Below are 12,660 nucleotides of genomic sequence, written 5' to 3' on the forward strand. Positions count from 1 at the left end.
GTATTTGTTATTTTTATAGTAAAGGTTTTCTAACACATCTCCCACATGTTATTACAGAGGGGAAGAGTGTTCTCAACCTGTGGTTTGTAACCTGGCTTCTGTTTAGGAGAGAGAGCTGAGGGAGGAAACCCGACAGCTTGTGACAACTGAAAAGTTAGGTAGTAGTGTAAACATACCTGCCTGAATCTGTAACTAGCCTGGAAGCCAGAAACAAGGATTTCTTTCCACCCTATCTGTGTGGGAGACGGGACACGGCAGTAACAGGAATCCCAAGGAGCTGGCAGCGGCACGTAGACTCCCCTCTCCACACAGCAAGGGGTGTATGGGACTCCGTGCCAGATAATGTTATGGACACAAAGAGTTTAAATGGGATCAAGTTGGGAGGGGTGGGGCAGGGGACGCTGAGCAAGTATTTGAATGAGAGATTCCCTTAGGATTGCTAAATACAGGCTCAGGAAGCTCCTGGAGCTGAAAGTAGTCCAAGCCTCAGACAGAGCCTTGTCTGACACGGCTGTTTAGCTGCTCTTACACATTGATTCAACTGATGTAGCAGAACAGCTACAGGTTTGGGGTTTTTTGTGTGTTCTTTTTGTGTGGTTCTTTCTTTTTTTTTTTTTTTTTTTTTTTGGTTGTATGGGCATATCATGAAAATAAAAGCCCTGAAGCTTGCAGTGACTGAATTTTGGGGGCTGTAATAGTGGAGACAAATGCCAAACTTTTAGTTGTGTGATGGCAGCACCAAAGGGAATCTCTGCAAAAATTAATCACTGAGCTTCAGCCCAGAGATGCTGCGGGAATCATACCTTCTGCTTTTCCATTTTACAGCCTTTCTTTGAATAAGTTTTCCTGGGCAGTAAGGTGAATTGAAAAGGAGGTTAAAATGGGATAGCTGCCCAAGCATTGCATACGTGGCAGTGTTTGCTGTTCTGATATCAGTATAATTATCTTGGAAATATTCTGTTTAGAAGAGACCCACATACAAAGTATTGAATGATATTTTAAGAGCTTAAAGAGGCTTAAAGAAGCCTTCTTTATAAATTTCAGTGCTGTTAACAGTACATTTTTGTATACTCAAAAGATCTTTAACTGCTGCAGTAACATAGGGGAAGCTGCTGAGGCAAATTTTGAGTGTATTTGTCAGATAAGCAGAGAATGTGTTTAGGGTTGTTTTTTTTTTTTTTGTTCTTTCCAGTTGAGTGGAGGTCTTGGTGTGCTTCATGAAGCAGATTGTTTTTAGCTTACTTGCAGAGCTTGAGCAGTGAACACAAAACTTGTCAGTATGTCTCTCCAGCTGTCCTGTTAAGTATCCCCTGACCTGCCTGCCCAGGAGAACTGTTGGCATCTGCTGGTACTTCTGGAATTTGATGCACTTGGTGCAATGCACCGCGTGTCCTCGGAGGAGTGGGGAGGCCGGGGTGAGCTGCTGCATGCCTGTGATGCAGGGTGGCTGACAAAGGAGACATTCAGTCACCAGTGGAGGATGATGTTCCAGAAGCGAATCCGAACTAATGCTCTTAACCCTGCTGGAGCTGGAAAAACACACAACAGATCTGGTTTTGTGCCCTGGTTTTTGCCTTAATGTCTCCAGACTGCACAGTCTCTAAATGGCCTTGTCTCTCCGTTCTGCCTGTCCTCCCTGTGAGATCTGTGTGTAAGCATACCAGCATCCATCCTGGTCTCCCCTTCATCCCATGTCATCATCACCGCTGCTCTGCAGGAACTATATACCAGCTAGTGAAGTCTCATACTCATAGTAATTGTTCTCATGTTAAAAGCTGAAAAATCTTAAGTATGAGAAATACAATTTCTCAACTCTCTGGTCAATGAAGGGTGCACCTCCTTTTGCCAAATCAGTTATTGTGATTTCTCTCTTTGTAATAGCTTTATATCAGCTATTATTTTTAAAGATGCTTGCAAAGGTGGAATATGTCTACTGGCCTGTTCACAGAATCGTCTAGGTTGGAAAAGACCTTGAAGATCATCTAGCCCAACCATTAGCCTAACATTGACAGTTCTCAACTGCACCATATCCCTATCCTGTTGTTTCAGAGCACTTGCAAAATGGGAAGAGCCAAGTTTAAACTGCTGTGGTTTGTTTCCGAGTCAGTAGATAACTTGGCAGAAAGGCATTTGGGTATGAAGTCATGTATTTAGATATAGTGTGAATTCTAACTGTGTGATGTTGCTCGCAGGTCAAGGTGAACCATTTCTGTCTCCACCCCCTTAGCAGAAGCATGTAGACCATGGTTGTTGTGGAGTCCTCAGCTTTCATCCCATTCTCCAGCTCCTGTAAAGCCAGAATAAGTACCAGTCAATGGAAAATAATCCATGAGATGCCAAATACCAGTTTGATTGGTAAAAATAAGCAGTATAATAAGCAATTTAAAGTCATTCCTATTGGTGGCAGAAGACAGGAAACTTTACTCATGTGATGTCTGTTCCAAGAGCAGCAGTGAGGTCAGTAACTCACAGGTTGTACCCTGCATTCCTTATCGCTAACATGTTTGTATAATGAACTCACAAGGTATGTTGTACGAAAGGTCACGGACTGAAGGGAGGACTTGTCATTTCCTAGTTGCTTGTTGGAAAGAGGCATGTGACCTCTTATGAGTGGATTTACTGATCTCTAGTTGAGAGAGCCCTTGCTGGGTTTGCCAGTAAGCCAGAAGTGTGTTTCAGAAGCAAATGTTGCGGCAGATAGCATTGCATTCAAAAAGATGACAGTATGCCTTGAGGTGATTATTGAAGCTGAGGCTTTCAAGAAAGTCTTTATAATAGGTACATGTGTGTATGTATATAGGCACTAAGTGGACTGCTAGTGGGAGCTGTATGTAATGGAAACTTCCTTCCAAATATCAATCCAGAAAATATGATCTGTCTCAGTAATCAGACCTTGGGATTTTATAACCTGGGGAAATTACCTAGATAGGTTCAACAGTGAATATCCTGAAAATGAGTTAGTTGCAGTGTGTTTAGTTTTATTAATGTTTTCTAACCTAGTAATAACTTTTTTAGAATTAACTAATCTTAGCTTTTTTATCTTCAGAGTATTTTCAGGTGAATCTGGGAAATTTTGAGCGTCTCACCCTGTAGGGACAGTTGAAGAGACCAGTATGTACCAAGTCACTTCTCAGTGTCCTGGTATCCATCTAGTGTAAAGATTTCCAAGTGTTCCTGGGGCAGTTGGTGCCCTAGGTGGTAAGGAGACTCTACACCGTTGGGGCTGAGTGGAGAGGAGCGTGCCCTGTAAGGTGTTTTTTTTTGGAAGGCTGAACAAGAAGAAGGGTGGGAAAAGGTCTGAGAAGGGGAATGATTATTTTGGAAAAGAGACCGTCTCCTGTTAATGGGATTGCTATGTGTTGTGTAGTTGTGTGTTAGACCTCTTATGAGATGACCTAAAATAAATCCAGGCAACAGGCAAAGGGCGTTTTGGATCTGGTTGTTTCTTATTGGAAGTGAATTCCCATTTTGCTATATCTCCTCCTCTCTCTGTCATACTTATGTAGTAAGAGACCTCAAAAGTTGTCTTAATTGGTGTTCATGCATTCTTTTTTCCCTCACACTTCTAAAAATGGTACTTCACCTTATTTACGGCATAAAATGGAAATCAAGACTTAGCGATATATTGGCTGGCTTTATACAGGCTAGTGCAGAAAGTACACAGATGTCTTAGATGTGAGACTGAGCACAATTGTGTACTTCTGTGCTAAAAGTGCAAATTTTAGTAGTGAAGAAAGTGTGCTTGCTGCACGCAGTATCTTTCATTTGTCACCGAAGTCTTTTGAGTTTCCTCCTCTCAGTTTTGTTCCCAGTCCTCCCTTCAGGTCACTGGGATGTGGGAAGATTAGCTAAACACAGGTAATCCCATGAATAAATCTTGCTAATTCACAAAACAACAGTCTTCTCAGGGCTTTGGAACACGAGGAATGAGTTTGCAGCGTGCTAGCTCTTTTGCTACCATCTTTCCATAGAAGAAAGATGAAGTGGATGTTTCTGGGCTGCCTCCCGTTAGCGCTTCACCAAGCATTTGATTAAAAACGTGGTATGTTTGGCAGGGGGGAATTATCTCTAAATCTTCCTGAAATGGGAGCTAAAAATATTCTGCTTTTTTACAATTAAAGACAAAAATGTAAAATGGAAGTTACCCTAAAAATATAATAGCAAAAGCTGAGGGGGGGGGGAGGGCAGCAGAAAGTAGTATTTAGATAATGGTTCCCTACTGCAGATCTGTCCACATAAAGCAGATGAGGATCATTCTTTTCTTACATACCCTTTCATTGGGAGTGAGCACTACATTACGATTAGCTGTATGATTTTATTGTCTCCACAAGAAGAGTGCAGAAGCAAACAACTGTAGATTAGGAGCAATTTGCAAAATAGTTCAATGATTAGCATGCCTTTGGAGATGTTTTCTGTGTAAGAACTGCATCACAAATTTTACTGGCTTCCTATGTTCAAAGAATTAAATGTGAGGATTAAAATGACGTCTTAGACATCGGCTCAACTTTCTCTCAAAATCCCTATGTTGTCTTTAAATCAATTAATTTGATTTCTTTAATCCACAAGTGTACTGGGTTGGCAAACTCGTGCAAGTGATCTATTTAGGCTGAATTTCTTCAGTGTATTTTAAAGGAGTACTTCAGTGTGTCTGGCAAACGAGAAGCAAACATGCCAGTGAAATGTGGAAATATGCCTGCCTTCCTGTGCTGGGGCGTAAAATGAAAATGCTTCTCTAATGATTGAGGTGCCTTTTCCAAGTAGCAGTCAGTAGCCGGTTAATCCAGCCTTTGCAGACATTCTTGATCCTTGCTGTTTATGTTGGATAAGAAAGTAAGACAACAGCCTACTCTTGCTCCTTTTGCAGCAGTGCTGCTTGAATATATGTGTTAAGTGGGAAGGAAGAGAGGAAGAGGAGAATCCTTAACTCCAGAGCTTCATGTCTGTGCTTTGCAGGCACAGCTGATGTACAGCACAAGGAGGCATTTTTACTTCTGTAAAGTCTCAAAAACTGGCCCTCGGTACTTAGATGTGGACATTTACTCTCCTGAATCATGTGGATGGTTGAGTCACTTGTAGTCTGCATGGATAATAAGGATGGTAGTGTTCCCCTGAAAAACATTTAAATATTAATAAAAGAAAATATGTGCTTTTTCTGGAAACCCTGCAGGTTTCCGCAAGCTGTAATCTATTTAAAGGCGTTAGTCAGAGATGCAGCTTCAACTCTAAGCCTGTCCTAAGCTCGAGGCTGTGCTGGTTGCAGTTTATTATCAGGTGTTGTAAAATGATGCATATATTCTGAATAAGCTAATGATGCTCTAGAGGGTGTTTGGGTGCTGTTGACAGTGACTGGTAGTTCTTAGCCATCTTGTGATATGGAGAACAAGACTGGCAAGTGACTTCAGACATTAGTCTTCACAGCATAAGAACCATCAGAATTGCTTCTCCGCCGGTGCTTCTGCATTAAAGAAATGCTGCGGATGTTAGAGCAAGTGGTATCACAGAGAGAGCTGAACGTTGTCACGTTATATGCTAAAATAGAAGTGGGCTTCTCTCGTGCCGTTATGGCTCGCTATTGCCTAGCAACTCCAGAAACTCAACTACTTCCATAAAGGTATTAACATGCAGTTTAAGGAAACTGGGCCCTGAACTTGGCAGCCTGTACCCCAGCAGAGTGGAAGCCACTGCTGTGCAAACAGAAGGGCCTTCCTCTGGGGGAAGGAGTGGAGGAGTTTGACATACAGGCTAATCGATTTAGGTAAGGTAGTCCTTTTGTTTTCTGAAAAGTGTGTAACAAATGTTAAGAGTTTTTCAAAAAATACAATGAAGTGCCGTGTGTGCCACAAGAAAGATAGGAATGAGCTCTAATCAAACCTTGCCATACAGTTCTGCTATCAGTGTAACTTTTGTAGTAAAAGAAGCTAACTGTTGGTGTGAATTGCTTCTGCTTTCATCTAACTGGCTCAGAAAAAATTCTGTATGTGTCAGAAAACATGTCCTTACAGGGTCTGTATGGCTTTATACCAGAGAGTAAGAGGCTACAGCCGGTACGGAGCATCTTGGGAGCGCTTGTGGTGCTCAGCAGCACATGCTGATTCATGACTTGCTCATCAAAAATGGGTGTTTATGTTTGAGTGTCACTTTATGCTCCATCGTCTCTTGGATCAGGGGGGAACTGTCCTTCCTGGAAAAGTGACTATGCAGAGTTTGGAGCTTTCCCTCCGGATGCGGGGAGGGGTATGGCAGGCTGGCTTTTTTGTGGTTCACGCTGATGCTGCTCTCAGCAGATGGGCGGTTTTTTGGGTTTCATAAAACTTGGCAGATGAGTGTGTGCCTGAGCAGAGAGAGTATGATGTGTTTGGGAGGGTGGCTGTTGTTACGAGATAAGAGTGCAGTTACTCATGGAAACAGGGCCTTCCTCCTTACTGAAGACATGCTAGTGGGTGTTTGTGGGATGGATAACTTCTCTTACATTTTGTAAACATTAGCTCTTATTACTACAATCCTACAGCAAACAGTGCAGGGTAGCAAGGCTTTTACTAAGCTCTATCTGGATAGACAAAAGCCATTTGACTTCCAGCCTGTTACAGAGAGTCTTCTGGCTGCTGGAGGCTGGCCTGATGGGTGCTCAGGGTGGGTGTTCAGAGGTGGTGGTGCCTGATGCCACCCTCCCCCAAAATGGATTAATCTTGAAGATGAGGCAAGAATGCAAAACCCACAAGTGAATTTCCAAGTAATCCTAAACATAGCTAAAAAGGAGTCCAAGAAAGCAGAATTGCCATGCCACAGGCTGCTTGCTTGCTGGCAGTCAGTTATTTGGATTTGGTTCTGCTTCAGCAAGCAGAATTTGTCCCGTCCGTTGTGTCCCCATCCCGCCCCCCCCCCCCCCCCCCATTTGAGTGGAAACGTATGAATCAGTTCTGACTAATGTGAATGGAGCAGGGAGACTGTCAGATTTTCCTTTAACCGAAAGTTTACTTGAATAACCCCTACAGAGCCCCATGCAAAAAGGGGCTGGTTCTCTTCTGAATCTCCCCCCTGGTTTTGTCTCCCTTGAAAGCTGGAGGGGTTGGATGAAGAGTGTCTTTGCTTCCCAGCCGCAGGGCTGAGTGGTTTGTCTACTGCTGCCAGCTCTAACGTTTGGCTGTGCAAAAGTTAGATAATGGATGGAGAGGAACCTGTTACCTGGGTGCTGCCACTTGAGGACTTTGGTCATGTGCATTTCAATTTTTACGTTTTGTTTTTGCTTCAGTGCAAGTGCTTGCTCTCTCTTGTAAATGATCTTGGTTATCTTGAAGACTAGCAGAAAAGGCTTTCAGCCTTCCTCCTTCGCTCCCCCTGCATCAGTTTATTTGTCAGCAAAACCTGTTATCTTGTGGGATGCCTGGTTCAGAGCCTGGGTGACTTTACCAGCTCCCTTCAAAGGAAATGTCAAGATTTATTTCTTTAGCTTGTGCTCCAGTTGACGATGTGTATCTGAAGAGTTGTTCTGATTGATTGCGCTAGGTATCACTGGAACTGGGTATGGCTTTCAAGAGTGAAACACTGAGATTCCCATGATGTTGGGAGTAGATGGCTTCTGGTCTGTGGTGCCCCTGGACAAAATCAGGTGGTCAGTGACCCATTTCTGGCAGCTCCATTTCCCACATTGTTCTGGGGGTGATGGTCTCATCCAAACCACTCTTGCCTGGTGCAAGCTAGGACGAAAATGAGTGTATGTCCAAGATACATTCCTGCAGGAAGGCTGGTGCATGTGGGGAGTAGTGGATCTGCTCTCTGTGGGGTGCCACAAATTGCATGAATGAGGACTCCAGGCCTCCTTCAGATCCAGTGAAAGTTGCTTATAGGCCTTATTTGGACACAGGGATCTTTCCTCTTTCTGCACCCTTTGGGAAATACTATTTTTAAAGCGCAGCTGTCCATGTTAGCATGGTCTTTACTATATATCCCAGCTATTGGTAGACCTTGAGGTCTTCTTCACATTGTAATGAGTCCTAATATTTTAATGGAAGGCTTGCTGTTAGATCTGCTTCTTAATATGTAATTGGTTTTATTTGTGTGGGTTTTTTTTTCTTTTTTTAATAGTGACTCTTACAACTATGTGAGAAGCAGCCAGCAGCAGGTCTTCTGAGCTTTGACTGTCATACTTGTAGTGAGCTTCTAACCTGACGAGTTGAGTGCTCTGGGTAGAAAAGCAATTTCAGGTAAGTAAATGAATTTTGCATTTTCAAGCACCTGTGTGTTGGAGTGGTGTGCTTTTTCAATACTTTGTTTACTGTAAACTGATATTAAATGTGACCTGAAGCTGGTGGGTAAGTTCTTGTTTTGGACTTGCATGGGCAGATACCCATTTTGCTCTGGATTACTCATTTTTTGCATGTGTGCCAATGGCAGTGTTCAGTACTGCAGCAGTCAGCAGTCCTCACCTGTGTATTTGCATTGTCTGACTTGCTGTCCTGCAGCTGCATGGCACCCATTTCTTTTGGCACCTGCACTGGCTGGTTTCTTTAAGTGAGACTTTCATTCAAAAGCGTGGTTTAGCAGTGAATATGATGATTCCCTCCATTTTCTGTTGGCTTAGACATTGCTTGTGCCAGCCTGGCACCATCTTCATTCAAGAAAAATAATTACACAGTCTTAACTCCAGTACTAAATTGTATAATCGTAGGAAGAGGCAACAGAAAGATCCCTTAGTTCTTTTTTCCAGCTTCCAGGTAAGGATAACTAAGAGCAAAACTTGAGATGCAGGTTGCTTCCAAAACCCTACTTATAAGGAAATCATTGCCCTTCTGGCTGTTGAAATTGGGGTGATAGGTTGGGTAGACAGCCAGACTGGTGGCTGGAATACCTGGGTTCTGTTCCTGGTTCTGGCTTTGACGTAGATGAATGACCTGCAGAGAGAAAATAAATGGGGTGTATACCCTTTCTTGTTGCTTGTAGTTATGCTTTTATGTTTTAGTAATACTTTGAAGCTGTGTGAGGATTTGCTGAAATGCATCTTTTAAGATTTTCGTGGTTTTGTTGGGTTTGATCTGTGCTGGAAAGCTCTGTGACTGATTTAAGAGCTAGAGGGGGAGGTGTCGTAAGAATCAGAAAATAAAAGTGGAGCTATTGGGCACAAAGATTTTGAGAGAGCATGTTTTTAAAACTGTTACTTGTTTGTGTGTAACCTGAGCGACTGGCACACTGAATGAACCAAGTCTTTCGTGCCTTCCATTCTCAGTTGGGAAAGCTGCTGCCTTTTTCTCAAAACGTTCTTGAATATTAGTGAGACTGAACTGATTCTGAGAGGCTGTGGTGAGGGACAGAGCAGAAAAGCAGCTTTCAGTTGTGATTCTTCCTAATGCAGTTGTAAATCTTCCTGTGGGTGCCCCAAGCAAATTTGTTTTGGGGAGAGCTGGTTTTAGCCCCTCTCTTACAGATGTCAGAGTACTGCATGCCTCTAAATCTCAAGTGTTGTACAATTAAGATGTTGAGTAGCGCTTTCACAGATACTGTAAGAAATACCATCAGTAACCACAAATAATGAGAAAAATGCCGTGACTAAACATCAATGCCGCTGAAATTGAGGGAACGGATTTTTTTTCTGTCACGCTTAAGGTGAATTGTTATGAGCAGGCTTTAATTTTCTAGTTGCTGCTTTCTGAAAGCTGGTATGCATGTGGTAGTTGTCCTGGACAAACGGTGATATCTAGGCTTGTTTTCATCAGTCACAAAAAATTCCTACTTTCCCCACCCTCCTTCAACTATATAAATATTAAGAATGGAAGATACTTTTACCAGACATCAGAAGTTCATGTCACTGTATTGATTCTACTTTTGTTTCCCCTGGGTCCAATACACAGATGTTATGAATAATGTAGTAAACTATTACTTAATATCCCTTTTCCCTTTTCCCTTTTCCCTTTTCCCTTTTCCCTTTTCCCTTTTCCCTTTTCCCTTTTCCCTTTTCCCTTTTCCCTTTTCCCTTTTCCCTTTTCCCTTTTCCCTTTTCCCTTTTCCCTTTTCCCTTTTCCCTTTTCCCTTTTCCCTTTTCCCTGAATTTAGAGTTTTTCTGTATCCTCTGTAAGACTTGAGTTCATTGTGACATTGACTTTTTAAGTAATACCTTTGCTGCCAGGAATGCCTGAGCTTTGTTGATGACTGAAGAGGTGACGTGGCAGGTTAAAGCCCGGGATCTGCTGTATAAGCACTGCCTTTATTCACCTTCTGCACACAACAGGGAACACCTTTTACAGCACCACCTCTGCTGGTTTTACCCTTGCCCTCTGGGAAAGTGTGGGCATCCCTCTTGGCGCCTGTTTGACCCCCTACTACCCTCCCCCGCCGCCCCCCCCCCCCAGCTTTTTGCAGATGCACATGAGCTGCATGAATCAAAACTGTCTTGTAGAAATGGGAATGGCAAGTAGATGTTGCAGGATCTGCCTAGGTGGTTTTGGTACAAACACGAAAGTCCACAGGTTGTGTTTTAAAAGTGAGGAGGATGAAGAGTGAATCCATGCAGTCCCCTGGGAGGCCTGAATCCAGTCTGTGGTCTGATGTGCTTCTGCTGCTTCCTCCCATGTTAATGGAGCAATCGTGTACCAAGGCAGGAGTGAGGAGTCCAAGGAGAGACGTGGTGGCATAACATCTTGGGCACTTATTCAAAACTGAAGATTTAATTTAATTTTGGAGCAGATAGTGTAAGTTCCCTGTGCTCAGTTTATATGGATTGATCAGATTCAACTTTGGTAGATTTCCTAGCCATTGCTGCTCATTAAATAGCTTGGCTGGTTCTTGGTAAGTGAGTAGTGTAAAGCAGGTTCCTGTCAATAGTTTCACTCTTGTCTCCTAATTCATTTGCCCTCAGACATGTAGCTGCTCTCCTGTTTCTTGGAAAAGGCAAAGGATGTGCTTGCAGGAAATGGCTGCAGTTAATGATAATAGGCTGTACCTTCTGCTGATTAATCCTTAATCCAAAGGCGGAATCTTCCTTCTCCGGATTTGTCAACTGAATTAGCAAATGACTGTTCCTTGTCCTGAGGCTGGCTCTGACTTACTTTGATTCATAGTTTACGGGCCCAAGTAATAGGATTTCCTGTAAGGGTGTGCTCACCAATTCTTGCATATGTTCAAAGAGAAAATAGGTTTTCCGTCTTGCTTTGCATCCTCTTTGCTTGTGTTCCTTTTTGCTTTGGCTTGATTTTTACTATATTCCGTTCTTGTGTACATGAGGTTTGGGTTGGGGTTCGATGGCTAACGCCATCCCGACTGCTTTTAAGTGTCATGTCATCTACCTGAGACGTCTGGGTGTGGGACAGGGCAGCTACCAAATACTGAAGCTACCAGTGCCGTCTACTTGGGTTTGAGTGCTTGAAGAGTGAATACATTTAGCCTTTATCTGAAAGGCACGGCTCGCTTCCCTTGAAGGCTGAGCAGCCCATGTTAAACTCAGGGCTGCTGTGCTTGACTGTTTCCATAGCTCTTAGCATGCAGTTAAAACATCAACTATCATGTTGAAGTGCAAATGTTATTTCGTGCTGAAGTCACGCTGGAAGTAGTTCAAAATGTCTTGTTTATTTGGATTCACAAGGGGAACGCCATTTTGTTAATCTCTAATCTTGTTTTGCTTTCTGGTCTGTATCTAGTTTCTCTGCATTCAGCAAACCTGTATTCAAACCGTGCTGAAGCATTTAATGAATCCAGGCATCCTCTTAGCCTGCAACCCAGGAGACATAGACTTTGATGGTGATATTCTGGGGTTTGTGCCTCTTGGGAAGCTGCATTATTAATTGGTTCTTTTCGCCCAACTTCAGTTGTTAGATGGATCCAACAGGCTATGTTCCCATGTTGAATTAGACCCTATTAAATAGCGCTCTCTCACTGGATAAGTTTTGACTAGTTTGTTCATTATTTTAATGACAGACGTAGTTGTTTAAAATTGCTCCATGATTTTGCAGTTTTATTATTCCACAGATGATATGGTTATTTGGATTCTTGCACAAGCTGCTTTGTTTCAGTTAATTTGTTAAATGTTTTTCTCTGTTCTCATAGATTTGTTTTCAAGATGCATTAAAACAAAATGTGTTTTTTTCCTGGCCTGTGCTCCCCCTTCCTCTGCTGTTCCCGTTTCCAGTGTATAGTTGAAAGGCTGTCAGCAATTGTTTCGACAGATTTCCATGTACTTCTTAGGAAGACAAAATGTTACTAATACATTTTGCTCCATGGTGATAAATATGTAGCAAAGGATGGGTAGAATATTTGGTATTAAAATGTGGAGGGATTTTGTAGCCCCAGCGGAGGATGTCTGCTCTGTCACCAGACGCCTCTTCTGTGACTGTCGCAATTGTTCAAATCATGTTTGTGTCCGAGTTCCATCTAGGCAGACTTAAATATCATCTTGTCTAGAGCATGCTCCTACCTTTAGGTTCCTCCCTGCCCTTTTCTGCATTGTGGAGCTTCATTGCAGCCATCTCCAGACATTGACACGTCGTTAAATTCCCCAAGCTTTACTAATAGTTTCTTAGAAAGCTGGTGTAAATGTAGCCTTGAGAGCTCCCTCAGCTGTATGGCACATCTTGAAAGGCAAGTGGCAGAAAAGGTAAGGAACATACTTTGCACAAATGCTCTTTTTATTATTAGGATATGTTAACTGTTCTTACAAGGTTCCTTCAGATGTCTTGT

General features: G+C 42.7%; 1 protein-coding gene across 14 annotated transcripts in view; it reads left to right on the top strand.

Moving 5' to 3' along the window:
• Positions 1-12,660, top strand: part of SGMS1 (sphingomyelin synthase 1) — a 101,167-nt gene that overhangs the window by 20,498 nt on the left and 68,009 nt on the right. For 11 of the 14 annotated variants that reach the window (XM_074830152.1, XM_074830150.1, XM_074830158.1 and 8 more), the window contains one exon: positions 8,083-8,201. The gene's annotated coding sequence lies outside the window, so the exon portion shown is untranslated. Of the gene's footprint in view, positions 1-2,242; positions 2,458-5,630; positions 5,756-6,216; positions 6,235-8,082; positions 8,202-12,660 lie in introns of those variants that run through there. The other 3 variants (XM_074830151.1, XM_074830156.1, XM_074830160.1) reach the window with 3 other exon arrangements.

This window comes from Strix aluco, chromosome 7, assembly GCF_031877795.1.
Source record: "Strix aluco isolate bStrAlu1 chromosome 7, bStrAlu1.hap1, whole genome shotgun sequence".
NCBI lineage: Eukaryota > Metazoa > Chordata > Aves > Strigiformes > Strigidae > Strix > Strix aluco.